Raw genomic sequence first — 13,140 nt, forward strand, 5'->3', positions numbered from 1 at the left:
CATTGTACTTATGGATTATTTGCCTTTGTCGTTAGAGCATTAGATTTTGCATCGGACCAATTGCATTAACATTTAACAAATTTCAGCATTTTACATATGGATCAATTGCCTTTATCGTTATAGCATTATACTTTGCATCAGACCATTAGCATTAACATTTAATAAATTTCAACATTGTACTTTACCATTTCATCATTGTACTTTAGCATTAGAGTAATCAACCATACCATAAACATAATAATTTAATAAATATATGATAAATAACTTCTGCAAGTAACTGCTTCATACCAAAACAATAGTTTTAAAATTTTTGGGATAACACTTATTAAGAGAAAAAAAATAGGTTTTTTTACAAGTTTTTTTTTTCTTTGAGGGCAGTTGACTTATATGTATATTATATATTAAAGTTAGTTTTTTACAATTTTCAATAGATCGAAACCATGTTGGTTATTCTATATTAAAGATAATTTGGTAATTGTAATGTCCTCTAAGGTTATATCCTCGACATTACCTAACACATTTAGAAAATTTGTCTAGTTGTAGATTAGACTATCATTACTTTCAGGTCTATAGACTATCCTCGACATTACCAAACCTTACGTAATTAAGTCATAAACGCAAAAATTGCACAAACTAGAAATTCATACACATTCGATCAACATAACAATATATATACATATGCTCTTTCACTCTTTCTAAAGGAACCATATATGAAATGTCGCCAACAAACCGTTCAGGAGCGGAATTCAAACTTATATCACATATAGAGGTTCTCGTTTGGCAACCTTTGTGAAGGGACAACGATGAGTGGTTCTCTTTTCTTCAATGTAATTCCAAATTTTTCAGAGAGGTCATGCTTTTCACCTTCCGGCAAGCTCCAGTCGAATGAGTGTAAGAGCGATGCCATGATATACATTTGCATTTTCTCCGCCAATGGAACACCTGGACACAATCTCCTTCCTGACCCAAATGGGATGAAATTTAAATTGCTTCCTTTGAAATCATATTTGTTTGTCAAGAACCTTTCTGGATTGAATTCTAACGGATTGTCCCAATACTGAGGGTCCCGATGGATTGACCAAACATTCAGAAACACTGTACAACCTTTTGGAATGGTGTATCCACCGACAATACAATCCTGGCTTGGTAATCTTGGGAGTATGAGAGGGACTATAGGGTGCAACCGAAACGTTTCTTTAATTGTTGCATCTAGGTATTTTAGTTTAGGGAGATGAGATTCTTCGACAATGTTGTCAAGTCCTACGATTTCTGCTAATTCTTCTTGAAGCCTTTTCATTATGTAATTATTTTGCATGATCTCTGCCATTGCCCATTCTATCAGCGTTGTCGTTGTTTCTGTTCCTGCAACCATAATGTCCTGATACAACAAAAGTTCAACCAAATTGTAAGTTTTGCAGTCTAACTTAAAGGAAAATCATGAGGCTATTTCGTATTCATGCAGATGGATCTTTCTCAATTACTGGATAGGTGTGACCTACGATATATGAACTATGCAAAATTATTTGGAAAGTATTATCCCTACCTTTAGAAGTAATTTTAAAGAATATTAATTACCAGGAGAAGCGCCTTAATCTGGGTGATGCTAATCGATGTTGCATCTTTTTGGTCCTCGAGCTCTAATAAGATCTGTAAAAGATCTTTCTTTCCTTCATGCCCAACTGCATCCTTCGGCTTTTTGGAGTTAGATATGATCCGATCGTCGATAATGCTTGTGAAAATTCGATCCAACTGATGAAGTTGCCTCTTGGACTTCCTTAAGATGCCCTGTAGATCAAGCCATGCAAGACTAGGGAAAATATCAGAGAGATTCGGCTGTCCGAGAATCTCAACGATATTTGAAGAAATCCTCTGCAACTCCGCTCCAAAATGGCTACCTTTTGCGTTTGGATCCGAAGTGTTTTCCCAAACCATGCTTGTAAGGACGCTACCCTCAGTTGAGAAAGCAATCTGGCTAATGTCAATTGCACTCCCAACTTTACCATAAATATTCTTTATAGTTTTCCTAACTTCATCCCTTCGAAAAAACCTGCACGCTTCAAGATTCTTGTTGCTTAGAACCTCATGAGCAAATATCTTACGAATGTGAGCTGTTATCAGACCATACTACATCTACACCTCCATAGGAGATTGCTAACGCAGCTATTGATGGATTGCGGTTAGCAAATATGTCATCTTGCTCACGGACCACTGCTTTTACTAGGTCAGGTGTATTTATGACGACATGCAGTTTGCTTCCCAAGTGAAACTTGAAAATGGGTCCGTAAATGTGCGACATGTTACGGAATTGTTTGTGTAAGTCACGACTAAGAAATGGAAGGTAGCCTACAATTGGCAAGGAACGAGGACCTGGTGGCAATGATGGTGCACCTGAACGAGGACCTGGTGGCAACTGCAAGAGTAAGGTGGTCTTTGTTGCTTCGTTCCCACCTCCATGATGAACCCTGGTTGCTGAGTTCTTCCATTTTTTTTTTGAATATGATGAATGTGAAGACCATAAAACAAAATCGCCTGCTGGATTTAAACCCCAAGCGACAGCTTAAATTATACAAACCAAAAATGTTAAAATTTTAATTGAAAAGAAAATACATTTAAGAATGTATATGTGTGATCCATATTTATTACTTATTATCGGAAAGTCAGAACCGTGTGAAACCTTAAATTCTATTTATCTATTATTTCAGAAACGGTTAGGTACCATTCATTTTCTGTTTCTATTTTGAATGACACATTCGTCATCCTGTTAGCGACATATCATGATATAATAATTTTTTTTGTTCAAGGTTAATAATTTCTTAAATTATTTATCAGGAAATTCAAAATGTCAATTCCATTATTTAAAGCCTTATGTTTTATATTTGAGTGAATTATAGTTTTGGTCCATACTTAGATTTGATACTTGGTCAAATATTTGCAATGTTGATAGATCTTGTATTTGTGTTATGAAGAAATTAAAAGTGTTGGTCCCTCATGCATATAAAAACACTTTTATATCTTTCATTTTTTTTTTTTTTTTTTTTTTTTTTTTTTTTTTTTTTTTTAATTAGATAAAATTTCATTCATATCCTTTTAAACTTCAAATATTATTTCTACATCCTTATAAAAATCAAAATTACTTATATCCAAAATTACTTCTATATCAAAGTTACTTCTATATCCTTATCAAATTATTAAATTTTATATTTATCCTTATCAAAATTACTTCTATATTCTTATATTTATATTTGTAAAAATCAAATTGCTTCTGTATCCTAATCAAATTATAAAATTTATATTTATATCAAAACTTAAATTTTAATTTGAATTATATCAATTTAATATTAAAAAACTTATTTAAACCTTAAAATTTTATTGAATTTTCCAAAATACACTTCCCAAGCGAAATCTCAAATTAAAGATTAGGCTAAGTATCTTGTATATCCACATATCATCTTTATTGAACGTTAAACATCTCTACATTCACTCTCATTTTTAAATTTGGTTTGTAGCTCTATGCATGTGGTGTCTATTGATCTTATATTTGGTTTTTGTTATTTGGGACTGAGTAATATGTGTAAGTCGTAAGATCTCTAGATTTGCAAATTCCCATTGAGTTGGTGCCGAGGGACTCTAAAATTCGACTGTGACGATGAGGAATTGAGCATTCAACACATATAGAGATAATGAAGGGGGTCCAATGTTCAAGTCGGGTCGGCGAGATGAAGGAGCGATCAGAACAAAATTAAAGATGTATTCAACGATTGGGTTTATGGCGTTGGTATTATTGCAGCTTTATATTGTTTTGGGAGATACTAACATCTTTGATATTTTGGATGCAAGTTTAAATTCTGGGATGTTTTCTCGATCATGATGGTATAGATTATTCTGATTGCTGCTTGGAGAATTCAGCATCATTTGTTTCATAAGTTTGAGAGTTGGATGTTACTTTGAGGATTGCTCTCAAATTCTGATGCTCTAATTGCTTGTTGTTTGAACTGCTCTTGATGCTGGTTAATGGAGGAGATTTGTTGTTGAAGCTTAATTAAATCATGGTTGTTTTCAAATGTATTACATGGCTATTTTCGGTTAAGATTATATTATGGAGGAGATGTGTTGTTGATGATATAAAGAATTGATACACCTGTTTAAGCGTACATGCATACATGCGATGAGGAATAAATTTGCGACAGCAAGTAAATGACGTGCAGAACCTTTGTAATATTTAATTATGTTTAATATTAATTAATTTGATTTGATGCTAATCTTAAATAGGAAAGGGTATTTTAGTACAATCACATGGAATTTTGATTTCTTGATAACTTTTTTATATTAAATTAATATAAACCTAATAAAATTATGAGTTTTGATATGGATGTGTATTTTATGCATTTATAAGGATATAGAAGTAATTTTTATTTTTACAAGCATATCCAAGTAATATTTAAAGTTTAGAATGATATAAATGAAATTTTCCCTTATAATATTTTATAATAGAAACATAAAAATGTCCCACACCACTCTTACCCATCCACCTCACCTCATCCATTACACCACACACCTTCCTCTCCAATGAACATTGTGTTCACATTCCCCCCCCCCCCCCCCCCCCCCCCCCCTCTCTCCATTCGATTAACAATCAAAAGCATAGCCATCATTGGTTTACACCACCGATCAATCCAGTCACAAGAACAACCACTCGTTCGGTCTTTCCTTCCCATCCAGAATCACCTCTACTCAGCTCTTCACCACTATGAACCACCGAAAGAACCATCCGATCACCCTTTTGCCATTGAGAATCACATATACGTTTAAGGTTTGGAGATACAAAATCTTTCTTCTACCGGTCTTTTTCAATGAATTCTTCATTTTTTCAATTATAATTTATCCAAAATTGTAGATTATCATTTTCGATTCAACCGTTTCATGTGTGCATTTCATGTGTGTAGATATCTCACGAATCGGGTTGTAATGCCCTGTTCTGAATCGCTTTCCTAATTTGGGACTATGGCCTGGATAGGTTATCATAAGGCTTAGGGCCTTTGGAAAAGAGAGATCTAGACCCATTTACATATAAATAATTAATTGAGGTGATCCGGGAGTTTGGGTTGTGTCTTGGAGTCAAGGAGTAAATCGGTAAAGTGGCATTTCGAGCTCTTTATGAATTTTAGATTTTCGTTCAGAAGTTTTTGAAGTGAGGATAAGTTGATAGATGTGCAAAGCTTCTCTCCACCTTTTTTAGTGGATATAAAGAGCGTAAAAAACGGTGATGAAATGAAGAAGTTGTGGCCGTTTGAAGTTGGAGTGGTTTGCGCGAGTGATCGTTGACTTGTTGACCAAGCTCATTTAAGGTTCACCACGTGAGCGTTAAGTGATCACGCCGTGAGACGCACCTGATGCACCAAAACCCTAATTTTCGGGTATTTGAAGGTATGGGATGAATAGGGTTGCTTCTCCCCAGTCTCTTCCACTATTAAGTCACTAAAAAACCCTAGATTCGACCCTCTTGAGCTATCGTTGATGGTTTTGTTGTGCTATGGGTGTTTTGATTTCCTTGAAGAAGAAGAAGAAGCTCTTGTGGTGATTCCTTTTTGGCAAGATAAGCTCCTCCTTATGGCACCTCTGAGCTTATAAGCCCTTGTAAGTCTCAATCATCCTACCTTTCTCTTCTAATCTTGCTAGATTTAGGTTATGGTTACCTTCTTTGCATAAATCTTGGATTATCATGCATGAGGTCCATAAAGTTGGCAACTTTATGGACCATTGAGTCATTTGCTATGCTACAACCCTTAGATCTGGATTTTGGTGCAAGTTATGGGCTCCATGTTTGAATCTTGATGTTTATACTCATCTTTTGACCTAACTAGTATTTAAGTCATTTATTGGACATATATAACTAAAAAGCTTCGATTTTTATGGTCCTTTAGGTCAAGGAAGACACTCTATACTTTCCCATGTTAAGCCTTAATGGATTAGGAGCTTAATGCTCATTTTTGGTAAGAAATGGACTCACGACGTGAGGAATGAAGCCTCACAACTTGAGAACGCATTCGAGGAAGCTTTTGTGCCAAAGTCGCGACCTCAGGATGTGAGAATAAGGTGCTCACGACATGAGAACCTCCTGTGTAAGTTTTGGACTCCTTGAATGTTTGCTAGTTTGGTCTTGGACTTATCCTTTGGTTTGGGCTCATAATGGACTAAGGATTTTAGAGTAATGGACTTCTGGTTGGGCTTGCCTTGCTAGGCTTGCCCTAATGGGCCTTGGATGGTGAATTGTCATGGGTTTTGAGCATTCTAACACTCCTATGGTGTACATGCAACCCTATAAACATTGAATCTACATTTCTCTATTATACATGCAAATATTTGATATTCCAAGCTTTCATCAAAACTAGCATAATATGAAGCAACTATACTACAAGAAAGTAGTAGAATGACATACCTTTTGATGGAGCTTGAAGTCTTAAACCTTTAAGAGCCTAGTGCCTCAAATGTTACACCTCAAATGGTTCACACAATATCAAGAACTCTTGGAATAACTTGAGAATAATGATACTTGCACCAAATCAGTTTTGCCCTCTTGTGTACTATACACTAGTGCCTAACCCACATTTCATGAACCATAGACCTCTTTATATAGTGTGGAGGATTAGGATTATATTCGTGTAAACCCTAATATCCATGACCTTTCATTTCCATAGGATCCATGGGTTAAAAACTCCATGGACTATCCATGCAAGCTTAGCCCAACCTAAATGAACTTGGCCCACCATATATTTAAGAGTCCATATTTATATTTAATTAGTTCCTTTTGATCACGAAATTAATTTTAAATTAATTCTTGATCAATACTAATTAAATAATACGATTTCATATTAATATATTAGAACTTATAATATATTAATATAAATCACTAGTATCATTTTTCTCATTTTGTCTATCCAATTGTTCCGATGCCATGCAAGCCAAATGGACCATACCAAATCGGATCAAGTACATACCAATTATAGTTATGGACTTAGACACTAATCCAATAGTCTTCCACTTGGATAAGTCTAAAACTATTATTGCATATGACTCCGAAACCCGACTAGCAATCAGAGCTCTTAAAGCCGTTGTCAAAATCTGACCTAGTCAATGACTTGTCAATTAAATAAGGGATCATATATTCCTCCATTCTAGATATCATATGGACTGAGACATGGATTATAATCATTCTTTTTGTCCATTTGTTGTTTCCCGATTTCCGATTTATGATGACCGACTAATTGAACAAATCACATCAGTCCAGGAATGGCCAAGCACTTAGGGGTGTCATCACTAAATCATTGAGGGGCCCATAGATATCATTCTTATCCCTCTAAGGTTAAAAGGAATGGATAAACTTTGACTCATATGCTTGTTCTACTACTTGTTGAATCATACACAAAGGCACGTTTTATAACATCAAGTTACCAATGCGTTTTCGTGCAACCCATGTATAACCAACTCATAGTCAACAACTCATATCTCTAGGTTTGAATAATATAAGATATTATCGTCTCATGATCACTCGTGATAAAATCCATGAAGAGATTAAAATGAGCATAGGTTTAATCCAATACTCAGAACTTATGAGCACTCATGAATGTTGTAGCAACTCTTGCTATGTCTAACACCTTAGACATCTAAAAGCCAACTTCATGACAGTCTTACCTTAATATCTACTTCCAACATATTATCGACTATGGATGGTTTGAATAACTTAGTCATTCTGGAAGTCAAAACATTCAAATTGAAACACAAGAATAATCAAATTCAATATGGTCTCAAAGCTTATGAATATAAGTAGAACACCTTTTATTTATCACCATATTCATTACACATTATTCATTGCATAATGTTTCAAATCATCAACTTTATACTTGAATTAAAAAACAACAATCATGTCATGCTCTAAGCATGCACACTATGTTTACCCAAACTATAGTTATGCCATATACCAAGTATGCACACTACAGTTTTCTATGATCCTTACTTTGTGGAATAGATCAATTAAACATAACTTCAATGATTCTCATTTCACAATCCCAAATCCTTACCGTAAATGTAAGAATTCCAAATTCTTGCCATTTACCGAAATCTGTTAGATTCTAAACTTATATGCATTGATCCTCTCGTAATGAAAATGCACAAAGTCACAAAGACTTGGCAACATACATTACAAAGTATTCCAATGGAGATCATTCCATTGAAAAGAAGTCTCAAATTCAAAGTACATTGCTTTGAACATCCTTCTTGCATTAAATTTCCTAATCTTACACAGATTTAATGGATAACTTCCACCTATGGAACATTTCCATATTCCCATTCTGACTATTAATCTGAACAACAGTAGCCTCTTTTCAGAATATGTCAATATGGTCCTTTCCAAAAATTTACACCATACTTCCAACTATCCCTGAGCAACCAATCTTTGGTAAACCTCAGATTGTCCTCGACAATTGCTTAATCAAATTAGTCATATCCAGTTCTAGTATTTTTTTTCCTCTTGATGCCCTAGGCATTTGGAAAAAATTAGAACAGATGAATATTATAGCACATGCAATCAATTCATGATGTCTCACATAAAGACATGATACTAGACCAGTCTTTTGCTATAATATTTCTATTTCTATTTGCCATGTTATCATAATTCAGATTATGAAAAGGGATGCCGTAATCACAATCGAATTTTAGAACGCAAATAATGTTCCCATATATAGAATTTCCTTATGTTGAACCATTCCAACATAAAATTCATATATATATATATATATATATATATATATATTTGACTAAATTTGATTAAAATCTTACGATCTAAGCTCTTAGATTTGAAATAAAGTATAATTTCCTCCCCCTTAATTATAGCAAAACAACTTTTTTCCAATTGAAACTTTTTGTTTTCTTTAATTAACATTGCTAACTTGCAGCACTTGTCATAATTATCATGCTCCCACTAACATGATGATTATTAGCATAACACTTATACTCCCACTAGCCTTGACATGTATCCAGAAATTAGTTGGACTTCTAGAAATCAATACTTTATTGACTTTCTTACCAAAGTTTAGATTTCTGATACGAGATGCTTTGATAAAACTTTATCAAAATCATACACCTTTCCTTAGATAGCACACATGTGTGTCTAAAAAATTTTAGAACTATGAAAAGGGATGCCATAATCATAGTCTCAATTGCTTAGACCTTTTCCATTCCTCACAAGTACACGTTAGTGTGTCGGTTAACCACACACGCTCCACTAATGACTTTGAGAATGAAAATATCACAATTGCTATCTACTTAAAATCACTTAGTGAAAGCGTTTCCTCACCATCATTTTCATGAATCGGAGATAAACCTTATGACACTTAGATTTTATGGTGTATATGTTCCTATCCATGTGAATTTATCAAAACGATAATCACAAGACAGGTTAGTGACAAATTTAAACTCATATGGATGGAACTTTTGTAGTCTGCACTTCATGCCACCTGGCGGCACAAGGGCCTACCATTGCATCCAAGTTGTTATGCAACTAATTGAGAACTCTGAGAACTCATGTAAAGCCAACTTTAACTGGAATGGGCACAAAAATAGGAATTTGTCAACACGATAGGTTATAAACCTCAGGTCGTGTGCTAGTGATAAACTACAGGTTTTATTCATGATTAGATCTTGAAATTTTTTCAGGATCTTTAAGACTCCCACTTTCCTTTTCACATATAAGACTCTCTTGCCAAATATTCAAGAGATAGTGTGGATTCTTAATCAAGACAAACACTTCACACAATTGGCCTTAGTTGGTCTTTGTTTTATCCAAAACATCACAACTTACCAATTTCAAATGTACAAGAGTAGAACACATTTTACTCTTACATTTGACAAGTGTTATAAACCTTTCTTTAAGATATGTCACCCAAGTTACAATCTTGGAGTATGACTCTAAGAATTGTTTTGGAACGAAGTATGACTCATCTTCTTGATTTAACCACTTCAACAATTCATGAATCCTCTTCTTAGCCATAAGAATGCACTAAGATGTCCTTAGAGGACGAATTATGATATTGTCTCACAATCATTAAGATAATCATAAAACATGATACTAAAGTACTCTCCCATCTTTTCAGATTTAAGAAACTTTTATCTTTCTGCCAAATTTGATTCTTCTCATTCGTTCTTCCATACATCGAAACTTTTCCAATACCTCAGAATTATACTTGAACTTGTAAGCATAACCATATTTACTAAACTTTAGTAAATCATAATGAATAGTCTTATGGATCTTTTGTGGTGGACTTGCTCAGTGCACAAGAATGTGTACTCGGTCCCTGAGTCCTCCACTTGACTATGCTATTACATATTTTATAGCAATCTATCATAACTCCTAAGTAGTAGCTCAAGAATCCGATCTTCAAAGCATGCGATTGAAATCCATCTTCGCGATCAGATTCAACATACACTTTCTTTAAGTTTCCTTCCCTTTGCTTGATGCTGCCAAACATCAAAATGTAACCGAGTCACATTTTGTATAAGAATCATCAATTAGGAACTTAACAGAGTTAGATAGTGGACTTACCTGAAGCAGAGTAAAACTTTTTGATTCTTCCTTCTCTCAGATCATTCAGGTAGCCAGGGCAGCTTCGTAACCAATGCCCCTTCCTTTAGCAATAGAAACATATGGACTCTTTGGTAATGGTACATGGGAATATCTCAGTCTTAGCCTTTCTCTTTACCATTTGGTCAACCGAGTTGACTATGGTCGATCCCTTTCCATTGGGAAGACAAAGCTTTTCTGGACATGCAATGTTACCATTGTTAATGTCCATTGAAATGTGGGAAGTTGATCTTCTAATCAAATTTGCATTACCAGTGCTCCAAATCATTCCTGATTCAGCAGCATCAATCAAATAGGTAAGATCATTAAGGTCATGTCATAGTCTGTTACATAGTAGTCCTTAAAGAACTCATTATGTGACATAGAAAGTGATTGAAGAACTTAGTCAATAACCAACTTCCTCAAGACTTTGAAACCTAACTCTCCCGGCTTGTCAATATGTGACTTCATCTCCAAGATGTGAGCACACATAGACTTTGCTTGCCAATAGGGCTTGAGTGACCTTGAACTATTCAAGAACTTGTGGGTCAGGGAGAATAATTGGAGGAGGTGGAGGAAGAGAAGTATGATTTCCATGAGATTTTGGAAGACCATAGTTGTCTGAACCAGGCATCTACAATGGGAGAAATTCAAGTTAGTTGATTTAAGTCCTTAATATAACACTCAATATGAAATATTAAGGCTAGGACCCAACACAATATTTTATAACTTGGAAGAGGGATGCAGTAATCCAAGCTATAAAATATTTGAAGGTATGCAAATGACGCTTCACCAAATTCCACCATGAAAAACGAAACAATTTATCAGGTTTTAATTGGATTTGAAGCTCCTAGATCTTTTGAGATTCATTGAACTTTTCAATGGCATGTTTCAATCTCGATTGTGCCCTCTCAAGTTTGTCACTGGGATGCTGAGGATCACATATAAGGTGTGAATAACCATGCAAATATACTTGGTACCCTTAATATTTATCACTTATTCGATGTGCTGGTTAACCACACGTGCTCTACCGATCCTAGGATAAACATTAAGTTACCATTTGCCTACCTTGTTAAATCCAAGCTAGTGTGCCGGTTAACCACATGCGCTCCACTACCGACATAAGCAAAGTGCAAAGTGTAATTTCATGGGTTAGCACCAAATTCACATTTTCCTAAAGTAACTAAGATTGGGAATTTACAAAAGGTTTAGTTACTTTATATTTATCATTATACTTACAATGAAGGGAGAATTATAGTCCTGTCCTACCCGTTCAGCTAACGACCCTTCACTAGTCAAGGAAGAAGTGGGTGATATGACAACCCCAAATTCACGGCCATAAAATACTGATTTATTTATGCTTTGTTTTATAAAATCAGAGTAATCCTTTGCTTAAAAGTGTTGCGGAATTTTTTCCCAGAAAACATGATAAATTCATTATCAAAGCATTTCCGAAGAAATGCAATTTATTCATTTTAAAACATTTGGGATGTCCTGGTCAATACATACACATAAGCATAAACAAAACTTACATTATTTTGCACTAATGATTTACATCTCCTTTAATCTCTCAGTAAAATATGTCTTCGTATCGATACCTGTAATACAAAGAAAACTGAGTGGGTCAGGTTTGGGAGTCTGGTGAGCATATAGGGTTTTCAACCCACAATAAAATATTATATTATATTTAATCATCACACAATCAACCCAATTACCCACCCCGTTATCTCCTTTTTATTTCTTAAAGATTAGCCTAAGAATCAACTATTCCTCGTTCATATATTCCTAAGGATTATCCTAAGGAATCGGCATGAAATCCATCGTTGCCAGGGTTTTCTCATGAAACACTATATCTGTATTTACCAAACGCTAACTCCATAGTCACTGGGGTTTATCTCATTTATTGATAGTATTGGTTCCGAGACTCCTCTAGCAATACATATCAATGGGTTTTTAGAGTACACTGGTAAACATGAAGTCCACAACACCTACAACTTGCAAGCCTGCTAGTGTTCCACAGGACTGTGTAGAATAGTCCGTAGTTGTCATCCTTACTCTCCTGAATGACGGGGGCCATCGTTTGGGTAAAGGTTTCACTCATTTTTCACCTGTCACCCTCACCTCATGATATATATCATCTTTCTTCTTATCCTCAAACTTATCTTTCATCACACACCAACTATTTCATCTACGCATGTTATACCCAACATATTTGTACATATAAGTTACATATATAGTTTCAATCATTTAAAAACATGTATAAAATTCATTAAACAACCATCTCAAGTAAACAAAAAACATATAAACACATAGCACGTATTTTATAGCAAATACTTTAAGGTTTTGCGCATATTGACACCCCTAAGGTGTACATGCAACCCTAGAAACATTGGATCTATGTTTGTCTAAAATACATGCAAAATTGATTTTCCAAGGTTCATAATCCTATCTAGCATGCATGGGGAACTTTAATCATAAAAGTTTGCTAGAAATACATACCATGAAGTGATTTGGATTCCTTGAAACCT

The 13,140-nt window shown here is 34.7% G+C and overlaps 1 pseudogene across 1 annotated transcript; it reads right to left on the reverse strand.

Annotated features, from left to right (window-relative positions):
• Nucleotides 1-598: 598 nt before the first annotated feature.
• On the reverse strand, nt 599-2,557 carry LOC145059340 (cytochrome P450 76C1-like; annotated as a pseudogene). Its single transcript, XR_013686739.1, has 2 exons — nt 1,576-2,557; nt 599-1,378 (listed from the first exon to the last, which is right to left on the reverse strand). The product of XR_013686739.1 is annotated as a cytochrome P450 76C1-like (transcript).
• Between the last annotated feature and the right edge of the window lie 10,583 nt (nt 2,558-13,140).

This window comes from Lactuca serriola, chromosome 6, assembly GCF_051521515.1.
Source record: "Lactuca serriola cultivar US96UC23 chromosome 6, Lser_US96UC23_V15, whole genome shotgun sequence".
Classification (NCBI taxonomy): Eukaryota; Viridiplantae; Streptophyta; class Magnoliopsida; order Asterales; family Asteraceae; genus Lactuca; species Lactuca serriola.